Below are 22,723 nucleotides of genomic sequence, written 5' to 3' on the forward strand. Positions count from 1 at the left end.
CCTACAGAGCACATAATTTTCTTGTTGGAACACTCAACCTATGGAGCACATGATTTTCTTGTTGGAACACTCAACCTGCAGAGCACATAATTTTCTTGTTGGAACACTCAACCTACAGAGCACATGATTTTCTTTTGTTGGAACACTCAACCTACAGAGCACTCAACCTACAGAGCATGATTTTCTTGTTGGAACACTCAACCTACAGAGCACATGATTTTCTTGTTGGAACACTCAACCTCACATAATTTTCTTGCACATGTTGGAACACTCAACCTACAGAGAGCACATGATTTTCTTGTTGGAACACTCAACCTACAGAGCACATGATTTTCTTTTGTTGGAACACTCAACCTACAGAGCACATGATTTTCAACCTTTTTTCTTGTTGGAACACTCAACCTATGGAGCACATGATTTTCTTGTTGGAACACTCAACCTATGGAGCACATGATTTTCTAGTTGGAACACTCAACCTACAGAGCACATGATTTTCTTTGTTGGAACACTCAACCTGCAGAGCACATGGAGCACATAATTTTCTTTCTTGTTGGAACACTCAACCTATGGAGCACATAATTTTCTTGTTGGAACACTCAACCTGCAGAGCACATAATTTTCTTGTTGGAACACTCAACCTATGGAGCACATAATTTTCTTGTTGGAACACTCAACCTGCAGAGCACATAATTTTCTTGTTGGAACACTCAACCTACAGAGCACATGATTTTCTTGTTGGAACACTCAACCTACAGAGCACATAATTTTCTTGTTGGAACACTCAACCTATGGAGCACATGATTTTCTTGTTGGAACACTCAACCTGCAGAGCACATAATTTTCTTGTTGGAACACTCAACCTACAGAGCACATGATTTTCTTGTTGGAACACTCAACCTACAGAGCCCATGATTTTCTTGTTGGAACACTCAACCTACAGAGCACATGATTTTCTTGTTGGAACACTCAACCTACAGAGCACATGATTTTCTTGTTGGAACACTCAACCTACAGAGCACATGATTTTCTTGTTGGAACACTCAACCTACAGAGCACATGATTTTCTTGTTGGAACACTCAACCTACAGAGCACATGATTTTCTTGTTGGAACACTCAACCTATGGAGCACATGATTTTCTTGTTGGAACACTCAACCTATGGAGCACATGATTTTCTTGTTGGAACACTCAACCTACAGAGCACATGATTTTTCTTGTTGCACTCAACATGGAGCACATGATTTTCTTTGTTGGAACACTCAACCTATGGAGCACATGATTTTCTTGTTGGAACACTCAACCTATGGAGCACATGATTTTCTTGTTGGAACACTCAACCTGCAGAGCACATGATTTTCTTGTTGGAACACTCAACCTCACAGAGCACATGATTTTCTTGTTGGAACACTCAACCTACAGAGCACATGATTTTCTTGTTGGAACACTCAACCTATGGAGCACATGATTTTCTTGTTGGAACACTCAACCTACAGAGCACATGATTTTCTAGTTGGAACACTCAACCTATGGAGCACATGATTTTCTAGTTGGAACACTCAACCTATGGAGCACATAATTTTCTAGTTGGAACACTCAACCTATGGAGCACATAATTTTCTAGTTGGAACACTCAACCTACAGAGCACATGATTTTCTTGTTGGAACACTCAACCTATGGAGCACATGATTTTCTAGTTGGAACACTCAACCTATGGAGCACATGATTTTCTAGTTGGAACACTCAACCTACAGAGCACATGATTTTCTAGTTGGAACACTCAACCTATGGAGCACATGATTTTCTTGTTGGAACACTCAACCTACAGAGCACATGATTTTCTTGTTGGAACACTCAACCTACAGAGCACATGATTTTCTTGTTGGAACACTCAACCTATGGAGCACATGATTTTCTTGTTGGAACACTCAACCTATGGAGCACATGATTTTCTTGTTGGAACACTCAACCTATGGAGCACATGATTTTCTTGTTGGAACACTCAACCTGCAGAGCACATGATTTTCTTGTTGGAACACTCAACCTATGGAGCACATAATTTTCTTGTTGGAACACTCAACCTATGGAGCACATGATTTTCTTGTTGGAACACTCAACCTATGGAGCACATAATTTTCTTGTTGGAACACTCAACCTATGGAGCACATGATTTTCTTGTTGGAACACTCAACCTGCAGAGCACATGATTTTCTTGTTGGAACACTCAACCTACAGAGCACATGATTTTCTTGTTGGAACACTCAACCTACAGAGCACATAATTTTCTTGTAGAAACAAATCTACCAACCAAGCACATGATCTTACTGGCGAAATACTCTACCAACCAATGACAAGAGCTTCTCAGGAATCACTCCACCAACCAAGCAATGATCTTCTTGGTGAAGAAACACTCTACGAGCCATGCATGTCATCTACTTTCAGAAACGCTCTACGAGCCATGCATGTCATCTACTTTCAGAAACACTCTACGAGCCATGCATGTCATCTACTTTCAGAAACACTCTACGAGCCATGCATGTCATCTACTTTCAGAAACACTCTACGAGCCATGCATGTCATCTACTTTCAGAAACACTCTACGAGCCATGCATGTCATCTACTTTCAGAAACACTCTACGAGCCATGCATGTCATCTACTTTCAGAAACACTCTACCAACCAAGGCCATCACCTTCTTGTAGAAGCAATGATCAACAGCTACCATTGGGGTTAAAACAAACTGAAAACATGGGTTCAATGCCTGGAGCCTGTTTTAGGTGTGATATTGCTAGAATATTGCTAAAGGTAGTGTAAAAACTATACTCACACTATATTTTAGTGCTGATGTAAATGGTAAATTTGGTTCCAAAAAGATACATTTTAGTCTTGATCACAAGACCATGATGGACTACCACCCACCCTCACAACCAGCCTCATCCAAGATACCCTATATATGTTGTTGGCATGAGTAGAAAATAGTTAGCAACAAAATGATTTTTATTACAATCTATGGATGATACAAAATTACAAATCACCAGTACTAGCGGTCAAGGTGACATATATTATAGTGATGATGATTGTTCAATAATATCACTCACAATAGTAACACAAATAATGGCATCAATTGCTCACATTCTTCAGCCCTGAATGAGCACAGTATGAGTGCCACAGGTGCCACAAAAAATAGAGAAGAAATTGGAAGGTAAGTCTGTTGACTTACTGAAAACATAGTTCATACAGAGTCTATTTGTCATGTCTTTTTCATTGATGTTTTAGAAGTTGGTGAGAAACATTAAGGCAAGATACTACATGGATGATAACCTAATAACAAACAGATTAACATAAAGAAGTTGTCATCCATATAGTATTGCCTTTATCATGTTTGTGTTCTTGTTACACCAAGAATCCTTCAAGATATTGATCTGATCACTATGACAATTAACATTCTGAGACCATGTTAAAGTAATGGTTCTGTGACAGTACAACTAAGATCAGTGTGTGAAATAGGAACAAGGACTTCTTTATGACAGATTGTGAAACAAAATATCTGATGTCTGTAGTCCGGACATCCAAGAACAGCAACAATTTCACAATTTGTGATCACAAACAAATACTGTCCACATCAAAGCAATGAGTTTATCACCACTTATTTCAATCATATCACACCAGATCAGCTTCATTTGGAGAAAGCCCAAAGAGGTGCAGGTCTCAGACGTTTACCATGTTGGTGAAACCCATGAGCACTGGTATGGTGCTGCAAACCTGGAAACACAATCAGGGCAAACCCCTGCCCCCTGGATCAAACTAAAATGTCTTGAGCCGTCAGTATAAACATTAGAAATGACATAGTACAGAGTATCGACCATACTCTATGAAACTGAAGGGAATGAATGAAGTTCTAAACAGAACATGCTAAGCTGATTGAAAGGGTACAGCTAAGAATAGGGACGCACAGACCAGGGATGAGGATCACCCAGGATGCTGATACCCAAATACAAATGTTGCAGAGGATATTATATGACTTGCCCTTTTGAATACCATTCTCTGAAGACCACTGTCACAGGACACCAGGTCAACCCATTATGTCAACGTGCATGAAAAACAACACATGACAGAAAGATCTATTGGAGTGTTTGAGGTCATGTGCAAGATGATCTAGTGGAAAGCAACTGACTAACCCTGGAGATCCAAAAGTACTGACAGAAGATGCATGACAGAAGCATCTTCCTCCTGTTTGACATCTTGCATATTGATGAGTCCATGTTCTGGGAAACTTCACCAAGACCTTGTGATAATGTCTCTAGACTAAAATAGAGTGAAACTTGCAGTCATATACAAAGAAACAAATTAAAAAAACAAAGTTTACCTAATACAAAGCAGCCTATGACTGATACAGATGAGAATCTGATTACCCTGATAAAAAGACAACATCATCGTACCAACAGAACAACCTACTGAAGACCCAACAAGAGGCTTCAAATATTAAAAATCATCGGACTAAAACATGGCTTAGTTTTAGTGGAGCTATATCTTCATCCACAAGAATATATCTGACAGGAAGACCAATATATGGGATACACTTCAGAACACTTTACGTAAGTGCAAAACAAGAAGTGAAACTTTATGGGAAGCGTTTCCACGGTCCCCAAAAAACAATGAAACTGATCCCACTAGGGACCTAATACAACTTATGTCCCACAGAAAAATAATATTTTTTCAAGGTGATTAGTTTGCTAAGGTAAATTAAAATGAAATATGGCCGTTTTGACCTAGGTTATTGTTTTTTGTCAGGTAGTAGTTTCGTATTTTTCCTACTATCACACGCAGCATTTGCCACAGCAAGGCTGGTACCTGAACTACATTAACAGAGGGTTTCAAAAAAGTCTGTCATGAGCTCTGAAGAACTCCTAGCTTTTGTAAGCTTATCAGCATTGTACAAGGCAACATGACAGCCTCCATGAGCAAGAATACTGGTACTTGTATTAATAGATAAGTATCAAGTAAAACTGTATGTCCTCCAAGCTGATCTTGTCCCTGCTGATCAAAATCTCTACACTGTTCTCTTGTATACAGGTATATTTACATAATCACAATTAATGTCACCAACAGGTGTAAACAAAATTCTAAAATGATATCTAGGTGGATTGTCTTCATTACTACTGATTCAATATTACATGCACTATCGGTGCCTGTATATCCCAAATATATGTAACTCCTGATATAATACCAGTGTGATTTTAAATTTAAATGTTTAATTTTCAATCACTCACTCACCCAAATGATAATGTTTCTTGTCTACAATGACAATATTTAGAACCTACAAAATTCATCAAATACCATTTCTAGTCATTATTATAACCAATTTTGGAACCATTTTTATTTCTATTCAGTATTATAACCAATGATGGAAACATGTGTATTTCTATTCATTATTATAACCAATGACAGAAACATTTAAAACACTAACCAACATCTGACATTTATTTGGAGAGCCCAGTCATGTCTCACTAATTAGATATTAGCAATACACTCAAGGTATATTATACTTTCACACCAGGAGGATTCTACATTATCGCTCATGTTTCATGTTTTGAAAAAAAGCAAAATAAGTGCTCTTACTCATGTACCAACATTTACACTAGGTTCATCCTCCTTAACAGCACTTCACTACATATAACTCCACTGTATGCTGTTCCACCTGCAAAATAACCTACTGCAAATATATGTGAAGGATGTTCAGTAGAACTACAGTTTGATTTCAATACCTACAAGTATAGACCACAAAACTGAATCCTCAAGAAGATATAGTCTCATGATCTGGAATAATTCCATTCAACGTTTTTTAAACAAATACTTGTATGACTTCTGAATATATCTGCTTATAATCATAAGAAATATATGTAGATATACCTTCAATATTTAACAATCGGGTTAAAAATGTATTTGTGTTTTTTTTGCAAATTTCATATAGCTTTATATTTGTAGAATTAGAAAGAACTTTTCCACATCCATAAGTAATCTCTCCTAAAGAGTTGATTGTACACTTCTAAATATATCATGATTATGTATTATATCTGCAGTAATAAATCATTATAAACATAATATAAAACAAGGCATTTGCTGCACAGTTTGGAAAGAATAACCATGACCAGAAAAATAATAATAATTAAAAAATTCTAAGCATTTTACTTCCCACTTAGATACATATACAAATATATAGCAACTGGCCTCTCTGAAACTGCTACAAATGATTTTATGACACTGAACTGTGCCTTAAAATTAGTGGTTTTCCACGAAATTGATATGTACATGGTGTTTTCTAAATGCTAACTTAGCATGTCTTATATCATGTCAACTTTCTAGACGCCTACTCTAAATAATCCATGCAAATTCCAGTCATTTCATACCAGTTTCAGTGTAAGTATGTTCACATAATAACCTGTGTGGAAATGTATTCACTGCAGTTGTCAAGGGTGCTCCGTTACCACCAACCTATCAATCTATTGTTCTATTAATGGAAGTCAGTTACGTTTGATCAATGTAATCTCAAGGTGGAAGGTACCAAACACACCAGAGAAAGTTTCAAGGTAAATAGCATCACATCACTTGCAAAATACAAATATATAGAGTTACTATATATTTGTGGAATAATTTATCACCAAAATGTAAGAAACATTGGACAATACTGTCATTTTGGGTAAATTATACACAACATCACATCCCGTAATGTACAAAATGAAAACAATAATACATGGTTAATTCATATTTGTGGATTAATTTATCACTTGAGACCAACAATTATAAGACAATACTGTTTAATTAATGGTAAATGCTAAATAGCATCACATCCCTCTATGTACTTAATATTTGTGGATAAATTCACCATTAGAGTAAGACAAAAAAAAGACAATACTATTCAATTAATGGTAATATGTTAATGCAGGTTAGCTATAGCTGATCATAATTTACAGAACCGAAGAATTCTACTGGTATGAAATTAATAGTTCAAAATTATCTCCTGAGGAAAATCATCTCTGAGATTAAAGGTTAAGCTTATTGTACTGCAGCATCCATAAGCCACACACTACCTCGAGATAAGTCAAGCATTTATGTTCAAGATAACTGATATTGTGAGATAATATAAGATAACACACATTGCCTGTGTATCGTAACAGCTATGCATGTGGTGTCTTTTCAAGCCCCCACTGAAGAGACAAGGATGTTACCGCTCTTTCCTGCGCTTTGTGATTGACAAAAGGATATTCTTCATGAAATACAAGGAAGCAGGGTGATTGTGATGGACATTGTTAGGGACCTAACACCCTTAAGTTTCCTGGCCATTCTTAAATATTTTAGAATAAATGCAACAAATTCAGGCCCATAACCATAATCACTATCAAAGACTGATGTTACCAGGTGTTCTTGAAAAGGTGAGTGTATCCCACCCCATTGGTGGTGCCATCGCAAACCACACTGAAGAGCATATTCAGACTGCAACTGTTAGCGCCTTTATTAACCAATTCCTCAAAACCAATTTACACCATTATTCATGTTAAATAATGACAACAAAATATCTGACACAAAAACACCGTCTCAGCACAAAACTTCATAAAATGAAGAAGAAAGAGACTTATAAGAATTAACATTAACATAAGCAAACTATATTGCGAAGTGAACAATAATACTGTTCAAATAATATGTATTTCACTTGTATAAAATAATTTTGATTCTTAGTGTGAGATATACTGTTTAAACCATAGAAAATGGCCAGCTCCTGTGACAAGACAAAGTGAGGCAGTTTTGTACTGATAATGGCTATCAGAGCGTTTAGTCACAAGAGCACAATATGTGACTTTAAAGGCACTTGGCTACACCACTGGGCCTTTGCACGGTGTGATGGGCCTTCGTTCACACGTGTGATGGCAGTGTGTGATTGCAGTCAGGCAAATGCACCATACTAACAAGCAATGAGGCCGATGGAGAGATTTTATTTCATCTTCTGTCTCTCATAGTTCCACAGCTCCAGGAACGGCTTCCTTCCTAGCGAAGATTTCTTTCAAAATTAGTTGTCCTTCTAGCGTTACCTTACAGCAGGATTAACATGATGTTTTATGATGAATAATATGACAAACATTCACATTCATGGAAAGTATGAAAATCATGTTGCTTTGCATTAAAAGAATGTTAGAACCATTCATGGAAATAAAATATTAACTATTTCAATGTAACTACCTTGTATATTGATAAGGATTGGCATTATTTCAAATCAGTATGTAGGTATATATATCCACTAATATACTTCAATTTCTGAAATATAAATATGAATACAACCATTATTTCATATTATTTTCCTAAAGACAATGCTTAGATAATATACACAGGAATTCAACCCTTCACAAAGAGCAAATTTTAATGTTTTAATGTTCAATATCTTGAAATAAATACTTTCAGGATTTATTTTCAAATTCAGAGTAGAATATATGTTTTCATTTTCATGTATAATTTCTCCTATTACAACACTCTTCACTCTTCACTTCTGATTAATGATCCAACTTGTGTGGAAACTTTTCAATATCTTATATACAGATATTCTAAAAGTATTCAGTTACATGATCCTCGATTTCATCACGGTCAGTTTATACCATTTGAATAATATATATTGTTTGCACAATATTCAGAAATGAATCTTCGTAAACTTTAGACATTTATAACTGTTTATTCATGTAGTTAAAGCCATAATTCATTATGCATGACTGTTGCATTAATACCTGCATACACTGACTTATGCATCAACGCATCCAACAATTATTAACACATATATACCAACATGAAATGTGTCAAAACCCTATCAATCCTCAGTAAACAATACCTCATTTCAAACAAATAGTCACTTAATGAATTCAATGAAGACTTTGTGTGAGGTGAGGCATAACCTATATTGCTATCCATTCAAATAAGAGTTTCTATTTATGATAAACATAACTGACTATTCTAAGGAGACATAAAAGATTCCCACATGCTTTATTAAGCAAGAGTGACAAAAAGAATGCCACCTCTTGTGTTTGGTGTGCTGTGAAGCATAATTTATGCTGATACCTATCCTGATATATATTGGGCATAAAACATATACCATAAAAGCTACCAATGTTATATCTTCATTTTTAGAGATAAAATAACATATAAACATTGTCTGTGATAATTGCAGAAACAAAACGGATCTGACAATGTATGCACCAGGTGTCTTCATCACTTGAGACATCCGTGGGTTTCAAAGAGACTTACACTTGCAGATATCAGTATGATAATAATAATAATTAGTCCATTCATATTGCACCACACCAACAGGCTGCTCATAGTGCACAAGTTCATTATTATTATTATTTTATATTATGATCCTCCCATTAAAATGTTTCTGTACAGAAATGAACCCATACCTTTACTGGGTCGTGATCTGATACTGTAGCTAACAGCACAATATCCTTTCAGCTTTGAGTCTACTGTCAACACTTTCTGTATTATCTATCTTAATCAGTAGGATCAACTATTGAAATAACACACTGATGTGTTACACTATTATTGGTTATGGGAGAGTTTATCACAAAATAAATGAATAGTATATCAGGAACGAATCAATTGCCCGATACAGAAGAAACAAAGGTCTACCAGTAAAATGACCCACAGCATATGGGTCAATTTCACTTTTGAATAAAATTAATTGAATAAACACATTCATCTTTACCAAAATGAAAAACAATTTCTTCAGAAGTTATATCTTTTTCAGATGAAAGTATAAGACACATGGCAAATGATTAAGAAATACATAATGAATCGTGCCATAACTGTGGTTGCATAAAGTTGTAGTGCAGTTTGTTATAAAAATTACGATATTTTTCTGTAATATGGCTGTAATTAAAACAAAAATTCTGTCATGGGAACACATGTAATTTGAAAAAGTCATAAAATTTTAGTTACTATGGATGTGGTAGACTTTGCATTAATAATAAAGCCTTAAAATGACAAGCAATTTCGGTTAATTGCCATGTCTTGTCATCGCGATGTACAGCAAAATGCACAAACTGACAAAATAATTTCATGGCAATCTTAAAAAGTTCTCTACAATTACATTAAAATAATCAAATTTTAAACAAAAAGTTACATTCCTACATAGCGTATCAACAACGTCCAAACAGAAAAGGCATAATTTTGTCAAATTAGTTGAAGTGACATTTTGAGAAAATGATGTTTTTGAATGGCTAAAACAGAACTTTCAAACATTACCAGAGATATTTACAGTTTAATGAATCTGATTATGACTCGATCAGGTGACACGTTCAAAGATGAACAAAAATTATAACAATCCATTGTTGTTTTTGACCACATGCAATCAAAAAACTAAACATAATGTTTTAAGGTGAATTGAGAATAATTTTACTGAAAAATGCTGCTCTCTTTCCAGAATGATTCAATAGAATCAATTCAGTTTTAACCAAGAAGTTTTCAAATGCTTAACAAGTGATAGTGTTGACTGATTTGGTCTTAACATAATCATTTCATCTGAAACCCTTAAACACACAAAACCACTAAATAAGATCAGCCAGATAAAATTACGCATTCATCCACATTATAAATAGGTTTGGGGTGAAAAAAAGGTGACAAAAAAATAAATCGTAAAAATTTGACATGGAAAAAGTCGCTTGAAAAAAGTCAAAACATTTGTAAAAAGCCTTGTGGCAGTAGCTGGAAACTAGACTTGTTGCCAGCGTCACCAAGCACACTGTCACAGCTCAAAAAACACACATACAGACATGACGTAAAAAATTAAATTCATAAAATCAATTAAGAAAAGGCCATTAACATACCTCATGAATCGGTTTTCACTGTAGCCATGCGTCCAAGACCCTCCGTATACATCATTATACATAGTTGTTGATATTGTTGTTCCAAACTCTCAATAGCATGTGACTTTGGAACTCCTATTGCCAGCTCTTCACGTGTACCGATACTTGTAATAAACCTGGCTCGACAGTGGGGTTATATGTTGAACCGGAGTACGAAGGCTCCAACTTGATGAATACAAAAGATACTATTGACCAGCTAGCAAAGCTACTTGGTCCTGGTGTGTCCAGTGTTAAATACTGAGGGCAGTGAAGCCACTTCTTCTCTCTTAGGCAGAGATACAGCTCGGAACAAGCCAGTCGAGAACCCTTCAGATGCGGGGACAAAGTCAGACGCTCAACACAAGAAACGTAGGAATCCCCTCACTGTTCAAGTGGCTCACATACGTAATGTATACACGTTCTGTGGTGGGAGGGGGAAAAGGGGGGGACACACTTCTTCAATGTCGCTCACACATAATCAGTTTCTACTTCTTTTATTTCATTGGACAATTTCTTTACTATCAATTATTCTGTAAATATAAGGGAGGAGTGTATGATATGAGGGGTTCCTTTCTTTCTCATATGTAATGAGCCTGGATTTTCTACTTAGGTAATCACTATGCCTTATAACACTGTATGATATTGAACATAGGGTTGAAACCACATGTAGTTTAGGGTTAGACTTCACATTCACTAATAAACATTACATAAGTTACAGTATATATACTTCTTAGATTCTTTAATAGAATATACATTTTTATATAACCTGATATAAAGAAATAATAGAAGTCCATCCTCACATATTTTCTTTTATTATGACTTTCAAAAATTAGTTTTATAAATACTGATATTTGGAAATGTTTTTTACTCAACAAACACTTACATTAACAAAAGAGTTTATCATGGTGTTAGGAAAACATTGTTTATCATACACACTTCTTACTGACATACTTTATGGGGTTCAAACCAAAAAATGAATATTTAGGAGAATTTTAATCACTTTTCACAAATCTTGTCACTAATAACCAAGTATATAAGAATCAGTTGTGTCAAATATCTGACATTGCTATGACTGTTGAGAACACTTCGGTTCTATATTTACTGCATTTTCATATGACACATCTCAACTAAATATACTATAATGAAATTTAAATGACACAATAAAGACCAACTTTTTTTAAAATGTTTACCCCAGAATATGAATATTATTATCAGTAAAAATATATAAAACTTTCAAGAATTCCATGTCGACATAGTCTTTTATACATATAAATTACATAAGCAAGATTCCCTTCAACACCAAGGAGTGCTGGAAGGTACTCCTACTCACAAGCTATTATTTTATATGCCATGCAAGTGAATTCAGTGCATATTACTGACACTTCACTGAGAATGAAAAAACAAATTAAAAGTTATTTACACATAGTAAATAATAGTTTAAATTTACTTTGAATTGGTATTTCCTACCTCTGTCAAAACAAAAGTAAGTGAAAAAATAATTGAAAGCATAGCAATAGCAACTATAATAATTTCAAAATTCTGCATCAAAAGTAATTTTTAACTATTTATCAGAATTCAGTACACATCAATACTGAATAATTTACTTATGCTTTAAAATTTGATAAGCAGAATTAGTTTCAAGTGTCAAAATTCATTTGTATCTCGTCATATTTCAACATTAAATAACACAGCATGCTTAAATAATCAGAAACAATTACATAGGTATATAAAATTGTGAATTTAATCCTTCCTGCATGTATAATAATTGAAATATACTTAACAAAATTCATTATCATTATACAACAAAGAGTCAAACAGAAATTACAAAATATTCAAGATGCACCTTGTTCACTGTTTTCTTTACATCATCCAAAGATTTTACAAATAAAACATATCAAATGATTAATTTACCTACTAATCCTGACACTCATACATGATTTTACATGTGGAAAGGGTCTTGTTGCATATATTTACATGTGTTTGTTATATACAGTTGTGTTAAACCAAACTGGAGTATCTGTACAGCAATTTCATGAGCCATTGAAACAAAAAACATCAATTTCTGGTAACTTTTAAATAATTAAAAATAATTTAAAAGTTTTCTTAAACCCATTCCTTGGAAATTGCAAAACAATGCACAATTGCTATCAAATCGTGTGGAATGCCTCAGGAAATTAGTATCTACAGTTAACATTTCAATTATCGCCAAACTCAACATGATCAAGCTTTATCTTGAATTGAACCAATATTGGGTTTTGGTAGAAATAAAGTAAACTTCACATCTCTACATAAACATGTTCCATATTGTAATGTACACATTCCAGACATTCTTATTTGCATAATAAGTGCTGTAATTATGGTCTAATAATTGTCTTTTGGGTATTCTTCTGTAAAATGCTTACCCAGTTCAGCATTAATGTACAAGAAGCATATGTTTGCTATTCTGTAGCATTGACTATATGAATATTATGTTGCTCAAGAATAAGGAAAATATCATCTTTTATGTTGCTTTCTCACAAATACTTTACACACTTTGTTATGAAAATATCTCAAGTCATGACCTGATCTAATACATACTTTAAAATGGCATTAAATTCAGAATTTGTAGGGCATATTTCAAGACATTTATATTGACCAAATGTCATTTATAACTTTTCACTCAAAATAAAAATCCTATAAAACTAATTACATATTTCTGTTAATTGCACATTTTTCTGATCCATCAGTTATGAAAATCATTACTGATGCATAAATCCTCCACATACATATGCATCAAAATTCTGTTCTATAAGATCTGTCATCCTACGTACCTTAATTGAAAAAAAAGATCATTACTAAAAGTGAATATATCCATGCATCAGACAATTTGCTTGTGTAATTATCTGTTCTTAGGAAACATGTTTTACAAACACATTTAGATTATTTCTTTCCCCAAAAACGTGTTTTTCCTTGGGGCTGTAAGGAACACACACAAGCAGGTACATGTATGTTGGAAGATGTAGCACAGGCTGCTGGCACTCAACTAGAAGCAATTGAAAAAGATGACAGTATGAGGTATAGATTAAATATATTTAGTGTGTTGAGTAAAAGGTCTCGCACAATAATATACTATCAAGGCATGTAAAATATATGATGATAATATTTAGTATAGGTATTGTTGACAGCATGAAACATAGATCAAAACTCTGAGATTGTGTTAAGGATCCATGCACTTTCCAAGTACATTGACCCTTCTTAACTCAACTGCAGATTTTTCCAAAATGTTTATAAAATTTATATTAAGTTTTTAATTCCTAACAGCCTAGTTATGTTATCTACTAAAAAGACGCATAAAATAAATGACAATAATATAGTAGTACAAGTATTGATGACAGTATGAGGTAGAGATTATGTTTTATGTGTGGGGTCAAAAGTTTTGCACACTAATCTTCTATGAAGATAGGGGTGGAGCTTCTATGAAGATAGGGGCAGTGGGGTAGCCTAGTGGTTCAAGTGTCCGCTCGTCACGCTGAAGACCCGAGTTCGATCCCCCAAAATGTGTGAATCCCATTTCTGGTGTCCCCGCCGTGATATTGCTGGACTATTGCTAAAGGCGGCGTAAAACCATACCCACTCACTCACTCTATGAAGATATGTAAAATAAATGATGATAATATTTAGCATAAGTATTGATGATAGTATGGTGCATAGATTATCATTAGGGAGTGGAGTTAAAGGTCTTGCAAAAAAATCTTCTATCAAGATATGTAAAATGTATGATCAAAATATCAATTGTAAGTATTAATACTTATATTAATTATAAATTTGTACCATTTCAACAGACAATAAAGTATTTCATCAAACATATTTATATTCTGAAATCCAGATGGGACTCATTTCTCAAAAATACTAGAATTTGTGCTTTTCTCAGAAATGGTTACCTAAGATGTATGATTCATTACATTTGACCACTTTCCGAAAATCTAAAAAGTCATAGTGTATTTCAAACAAAAAATGTATTCCCATACAATAATTTCCTAACAACTAACTATTGTTCACAGTTTTAACAGTATGACGTAAATGAAAGTTTTACTCCTTAAACTTTCCTTTCGCTATAAAAAACAATGTAAATATAAATCCGACATTGCTATCCAAATGTGCTCAATCTGCTCATATATTTTGATCTTTAAAAAATTAAATGTTTTCATATTGTCCAAATGAAGCTAATAATTTCTTATGGAGATAGCACACTGATCATCACTTGTGTCAGTGTCAATGAATTGGACGTACTCATGGAGTGTGATACCCTTGAAAACTCTTGCAACTTTGTTCAAATTAATCATATCAGTTTTCTGTTAAACCTACCCTCATGGTGCACATGCAGTTTATCCGTTGTTTTTTGACACATGTGATAAAACTTTCCTCCAGAAACTTCATCAGGGAAATGATGTGAAACACTGTTCACACTAGATTTTTTTATTTGAGTTGATGCCACTACAGGAATTTCCATATGTTTTCCATAACTGTTTCCATCCCAACTACTTTTATATGTAGTTTCATAGAAAGGTTTGATCACTGTATGCACATGGATGGTACCTTAATAACAAATAAATCCTAAATAGTAGAAAATAATAAAATAAAATAATATCATAGTATCATTAAAAGCAAAAAGTAATAATATAATTTACTTTTTTTCAGTTGAACTTCACAAAATGTAGGATTATCATAAATAGTTTCATTGTATCCAAATAAAAAAGTTTAATTCATCCTGTGTGGGTTCTCATCATGAACTGAATTGTTTCTTGCTCAAGGTACTGCAGAATGTTTAGAGGGATCAAAGTATGAAATTACATATCATACGTCACGCCGAAGACCCGGGTTTGATTCCCCACATGGGTACAATGTGTGCATCCCATTTCTGATGTCCCCCGCCATGATATTGCTGGAATATTGCTAAAAGCAACGTTAAACCATACTCACTCACTCACTCACATATAATACAGTTCGTATATTTTGGCAGAGTTGCCCTGTCCCTGACCTTGTTTAATTTCTATGTGCATAAGTTCATCTGCAATTTATGAATGTGCATACACTAAATAATTGTATACAATTCCTTACAATTTGACCTTTATGTGTCCATCCTTAAAGGACATTCAAACGCAATGCATAGCAAATAAACATGTATTTTGACCTTCAGTACAACATTCTCTTCACAATATGGCCACAACAAATTATCCAGATATATAGGTTGCTATTTTGCAGTTCAAATGTGCCTTCAAGAGTAGTAATGTACTGAAATTGAATTTGAATCTGATCTTAAAATGACCCTGTACTGCGTTGTATGTACTTCATGTGCATAAGCTGATCATCTTTCACACAATGAACATTTCACTGATTCGAATAACTATTATATTCACATCTGACATATGGCTTCAATATAGTGTTGACAAATGTGCTGCATGGTGTCACCCAATGTAGCTGTATGTAATCAGTTTCCAAACGAGTATTCAACACGATCAAACATGAGTATAATCTGTGAACAAAGGGCACTTCTGCTATCAAAGCTCTGACTGTAATACAGGTCTGTTTCAAACATCAATAGTTAATAATGACGCAAGATTGTAGGGGTGACTGTTGAGGGGGAAACAAGTATTGTGATGGCGACAGTCTATTGCAACATACTATTGTGACCAACTATTGCAATAGCTTTTTTCTCTCCTTGAATTCTCTCATTTGCAGTCATTTCCCAAATGAATGTATAGTTTATATGAAATAGAAACAAGTTGAAGTAGTTTCAGTGTCTTTTAATAACTGACAAGAAACTTGAAACCCAGATCAAGTAAATAGTTAAAACATAAACTTATTGTTATTCAAAACTCTGAGTCATATGCTGTGTTTGCTGCCATGTTTGTTTAAGAGGTTAAGGGCAGATAAATAAAAGTGAACGAATCTGGTACTTCCTGTATTTTGCGCTGCGAATTTATCAATGGAAGTCAATTACTTTGTACTAAAGTATTGATAGTCACACATACTATCAATGCATTGATAGTTTTTCGTTTCTACCATTGATTAATTGCTATCGGGAGATTCAACTATTGCAATCAATCGATAGTTCAATGCATCGTTACAGCACTACAAGATTGCATATTGATAGTATTGATAGACTGCTAGTTATCAAATGAAAATTTTAATCATAAACCTTTCCATTTGTTTTGGTCTAACTTTGCTTTGTCATCAATAATGTAAACAAAAATACTTGAAGCATGGTCAAACTATTGTAAAACCTATTGCAATATTGCTTGTAACATTTGTAATCACCTCATCTCACAATAGTGTCACTTTCAGAATATTATCACATTAGTGTTCTTAACTACATCAACAGTACTGCAATAGTGGTTTTAACTATTGAAATAGTATTGATTAGCAATACCAATAATTGAAATAATATCACAGTAGTATCACACCAGTCTGTTTTAACTATTACAATAGTATCACACTAGACTCTTTAACTATGGAAATACTACCACAATAAATGCAATAGTACCACACTAGTCTTCTCAACAACTGCAAAAATACCACAATAGTCTTTTAACACTTGCAATAGTATCACACTAGTCTTTTAACACTTGCAATGGTATCACACTAGTCTTTTAACAATTGCAATAATATCATACTATGTGTTATAACTATTACAATTGTATCACACTAGACTTTTTAGCAATCGCAATAGTATCAGAATTGTGTCACAATAGTCATTTTAACACTTGCAATGGTATCACACTAGTCTTTTAACAATTGCAATAATATCATACTATGTGTTATAACTATTACAATTGTATCACACTAGACTTTTTAGCAATCGCAATAGTATCAGAATAGTGTCACAATAGTCATTTTAACACTTGCAATGGTATCACACTAGTCTTTTAACAATTGCAATAATATCATACTATGTGTTATAACTATTACAATTGTATCACACTAGACTTTTTAGCAATCGCAATAGTATCAGAATAGTGTCACAATAGTCATTTTAACAATTGCAATGGTACCACACTAGTTTTTTTAACTATGGAAGTACTACCACAACTGTATTTTAAACAATTGCAACAGTATCACAATAGTGTCAGAATAATCTTTTTAACAATTGTAATGGTATCACACTAGTCTTTTTGTACTAAGGAAATACTACCATAACTGTATTTGTAACAATTCCAACAGTATCACAGAAGTCTTTTTTACAACTGCAGTAGTATTCCACTATGACAGGAGTACTGCAATAATGTTTTAACAATATCAATTTAATGACACAAGTGTTCTTTGTAGCAATAGTATGGTAATAATAAACATGCCCTGGACAGTCAGTCCTAATCTAAACAGTCCTCAGATAATCTGTGGAAGCCAACAAAGTTGTATGCAAGAAAAGACTTTCTACCACAAGTACTATAATATAATGTGGATTTAACAAAGATCTCTGACTACAAGATCTCCATAAAATATCAATATTAGTTCCTTTACAGTTATGTCATAGATCATAAATTTGTCAATAATTTAAACAAGCAAAGTGACACTCTCGCGATCTCGGATTCAACAGCGGAGGACCAAGCTACACATCAAAAAGAGACCATGTTTCTGACGTGTATCGCTGCGGTTAAGAAGGATTTAGATCATCTGCCCACAGTATGTCTCTGACAAGCAGCCAAAAATATCGTCCATGACCATATTTCATATTCCTGCTTGGTCACAGTATCATCTCTCATTTCTACAGCAATCTTATCAAGCAAGCACTTGCTTTGCCAAATACTGTGGAATAGGGTAGGTAGCTCTGGTGACAGCATTCTCATGTCAGCTACTGTTTTAATGTTTCATACATTTTCAGCATTGAAATGACACTACAAAATGTGCCTTAATATTTATTAAACATGTTTGTTAACTAAACATTATTTATTGCATGCATTTCCTCGATATTGATCAATACTTTGATATGAGGAAAGAAATTATATATATTCAGGTATTTGCTACAAACATTATTATTTTACACTGTCTGTATGTTATTTAGCAATATCTGTCACGCTCCTATACTGATTTATTAAATGAAGATATTCTTACATATGGGTTTAAAATCTCAGACATGATGTAATTATTAATGTATGTTTCAATAAATCCTGATAATTTTGTGATGTTAGTGATATTGATTCATCCTCATCCAAGCCTTAAAAATACATTCAACCTATTTTGTACTACCTTTGGTCCTTTTCTCAATTTATTACGTTTTCATATAATACCCATTATGCTCTTCCAGAATTTGATATTAAAAGTATGTTAAAACGAAAGACAACACACTATGCTCAAAACGGATTTTCTTTAGATATCTTTGGAAACAGATTTACAGATACATTTTAAATTCAAATTATTTAATTGGAAAAATAAATATAAAAATTTAAAAGTTATCAGTTAAACATAAAATATAATTTCTGGTGAATTAAATTCATTTTCTTAATAACCGACCAACATAATTACGAAACTAGATTTTCACCAAGATATGCTGTCATATGTTTTATTTGACGAAAAAAATGAACTGAAAAGGTTTTTAAATTATTGATTTGAGAAAATGGAATTTCTCAGCATATCACATGTGTAATCTTCAAAGTTGGGAAAAGAAGACAAGGCAACCATTCCCTTCGTTGTGCTCAATGGAGAAATCGCAACAATGTTATGGCACCATCTTTCCATGAAATTCCTAGGGACATCTTAAATCTGTAACAATTTTTATATGCCAAGAATCATGCTGACAACTGGCAAATCTTAAAATTTCTTCAAAACATTTTAAGACATTTCTATAATTGTTAAAAGCAGCTTGAGAAAGAGTTTTCACTATATGAATAAATAGCACAGGAATATTCAGAACACTTCCTCAACACAACAAGTCATGTATGCAATATTCTAAAAGGACTCTGGCATTCATAATAAATTACACAATTTATCAAGTGGATTATGAATTTCCTAATGGATACTAATGTTTATATTTTGTCAACTTATTTCATTTTTGATTGAATAAAATTTGAATGATTGCAAATGAAACATCATTGTTATTTGTTCATTATAAGTATGGGAATTTTACAATTAAATTAATGATACATTCTAGTGTTCCTCAGCCTCTTCTTGACGCCATATACATTTACTTAATTGTTACAAAATCTGTTTATTAACTGAAAAATAAAATCATATAATCATAATACCACTGAACTATAAAAAGTTAAGCACAGTATTTGTTTCATGCTGTGAAATATGGTTGCAATATATGCCATATATGACACAGTGTAGATACAAAAATATAAATTTAAAAATTTTGTTTGTTTTCACTAGCCATGAAATAACTAAAGATATAAAGATATCCATGGTTGTAAATGTGTTTGATATAAAGAGTGGAGAGAAGTGACCATGTTTTGAATTTAGTATCATTCTTAACAATCATTACACACTATATATCATTTAGATGAAAGAATATACTATGTACATTCTACACATAGAGAGTGAAAAGAAACACTATGTACAAATATCACTTATTGCATTCATATGTTTCATTCCATAAAATCTATTGAAATCTCTTGATTTCCTTCCATTTATTGTTCAACTGACACCGGTTCCATCTGATAATATGATACAATCAGTATAGGTAGTATCCCATTTTTGACAGCGAGTTGGTGACTGATCTGTTAAGGTGTGAGGTTTCTGTCAAAACTGGGACTAACAGACTGGAGCAGGTTTACCACTGTCAAACTGGGAGAAGTAGCTGTACCAAATAATTATGTAAATAATAAAATGGGGACAACTGGCTATATCAATTACAGAAGTGTAAAATTTCACAGTCAAAATTGGGACTAAACCTCAGTATATACTGATAAACTGTTTAGACACTGGAAATGTATGTACAAAATCAAAGAAACATAAATATTATGGGAATAGTTTACAATATACATACTGACATGCCAGTTTGGTTACTTCACCCCAAAGATAAATACATAGCAATAAAATTGTCTTTATATGATTCTTTCCTTAAAATCTGTAGACTGAAATATGGGGATCATCTCTGTAAATTGACGTTGCTTGGGCACTGAACGGAGTGTAGTCAGTACAACAGTAATAGTAGCTGTAGCATTAGAGATAGCAATAGCAGCTGTAGTAACATTGAAACAGTAATGGTAGCTGTAGCATTAGAAATAGCAATAGCAGCTGTAGTAACATTGAAACAGTATTAGTAGCTGTAGCATTAGAGATAGCAATAGCAGCTGTAGTAACATTGAAACTATTAGAAGCTGTAGCATTAGAGATAGCAATAGCAGCTGTAGTAACATTGAAACAGTATTAGTAGCTGTAGCATTAGAGATAGCAATAGCAGCTGTAGTAACATTGAAACAGTATTAGTAGCTGTAGCATTAGAGATAGCAATAGCAGCTGTAGTAACATTGGAACAGTATTAGTAGCTGTAGCATTAGAGATAGCAATAGCAGCTGTAGTAACATTGAAACAGTATTAGTAGCTGTAGCATTAGAGATAGCAATAGCAGCTGTAGTAACATTGAAACAGTAATGGTAGCTGTAGCATTAGAGATAGCAATAGCAGCTGTAGTAACATTGAAACAGTAATGGTAGCTGTAGCATTAGTATTGATAGCTGTGGTATAAGTTGCAATAATGTCAGTAGAACTTAAATAGAGTTTATAGCTGTAGCAACAGAGTAGCAACAAACTTGGCAGAACTTAAATAGGATTTGAAGATGTAGCAACAAAATAGCAATTGTATTGTTAAAACGTAAATAGGATTAGTAACTATAACAACAAAGTAGCAACTATATTGGTACAACTTAAATACGATTACTAGCTGCAACAAAGTAGCAACTATATTGGTACAACTTAAATAGGATTACTAGCTGCAACAAAGTAGCAACTATATTGGTACAACTTAAATAGGATTAGTAACTATAACAACAAAGTAGCAACTATATTGGTAGAACTTAAATAGGATTAGTAACTATAACAACAAAGTAGCAACTATATTGGTACAACTTAAATAGGATTACTAGCTGCAACAAAGTAGCAACTATATTGGTAGAACTTAAATAGGATTAGTAACTATAACAACAAAGTAGCAACTATATTGGTAGAACTTAAATAGGATTAGTAACTATAACAACAAAGTAGCAACTATATTGGTAGAACTTAAATAGGATTAGTAACTACAACAACAAAGTAGCAACTATATTGGTACAACTTAAATAGGATTAGTAACTATAACAACAAAGTAGCAACTATATTGGTACAACTTAAATAGGATTACTAGCTGCAACAAAGTAGCAACTATATTGGTAGAACTTAAATACGATTAGTAACTATAACAACAAAGTAGCAACTATATTGGTAGAACTTAAATAGGATTAGTAACTATAACAACAAAGTAGCAACTATATTGGTAGAACTTAAATAGGATTAGTAACTATAACAACAAAGTAGCAACTATATTGGTAGAACTTAAATAGGATTAGTAACTATAACAACAAAGTAGCAACTATATTGGTACAACTTAAATAGGATTAGTAACTATAACAACAAAGTAGCAACTATATTGGTACAACTTAAATAGGATTAGTAACTATAACAAGAAAGTAGCAACTATATTGGTACAACTTAAATACGATTACTAGCTGCAACAAAGTAGCAACTATATTGGTAGAACTTAAATACGATTACTAGCTGCAACAAAGTAGCAACTATATTGGCAGAACTTAAATACGATTACTAGCTGCAACAAAGTAGCAACTATATTGGTAGAACTTAAATAGGATAAGTAACTATAACAACAAAGTAGCAACTAT

This window comes from Haliotis rubra, unplaced genomic scaffold (genome assembly GCF_003918875.1).
Source record: "Haliotis rubra isolate DU_JTF1 unplaced genomic scaffold, ASM391887v1 Scf18, whole genome shotgun sequence".
In the NCBI taxonomy this organism is placed as follows: domain Eukaryota; kingdom Metazoa; phylum Mollusca; class Gastropoda; order Lepetellida; family Haliotidae; genus Haliotis; species Haliotis rubra.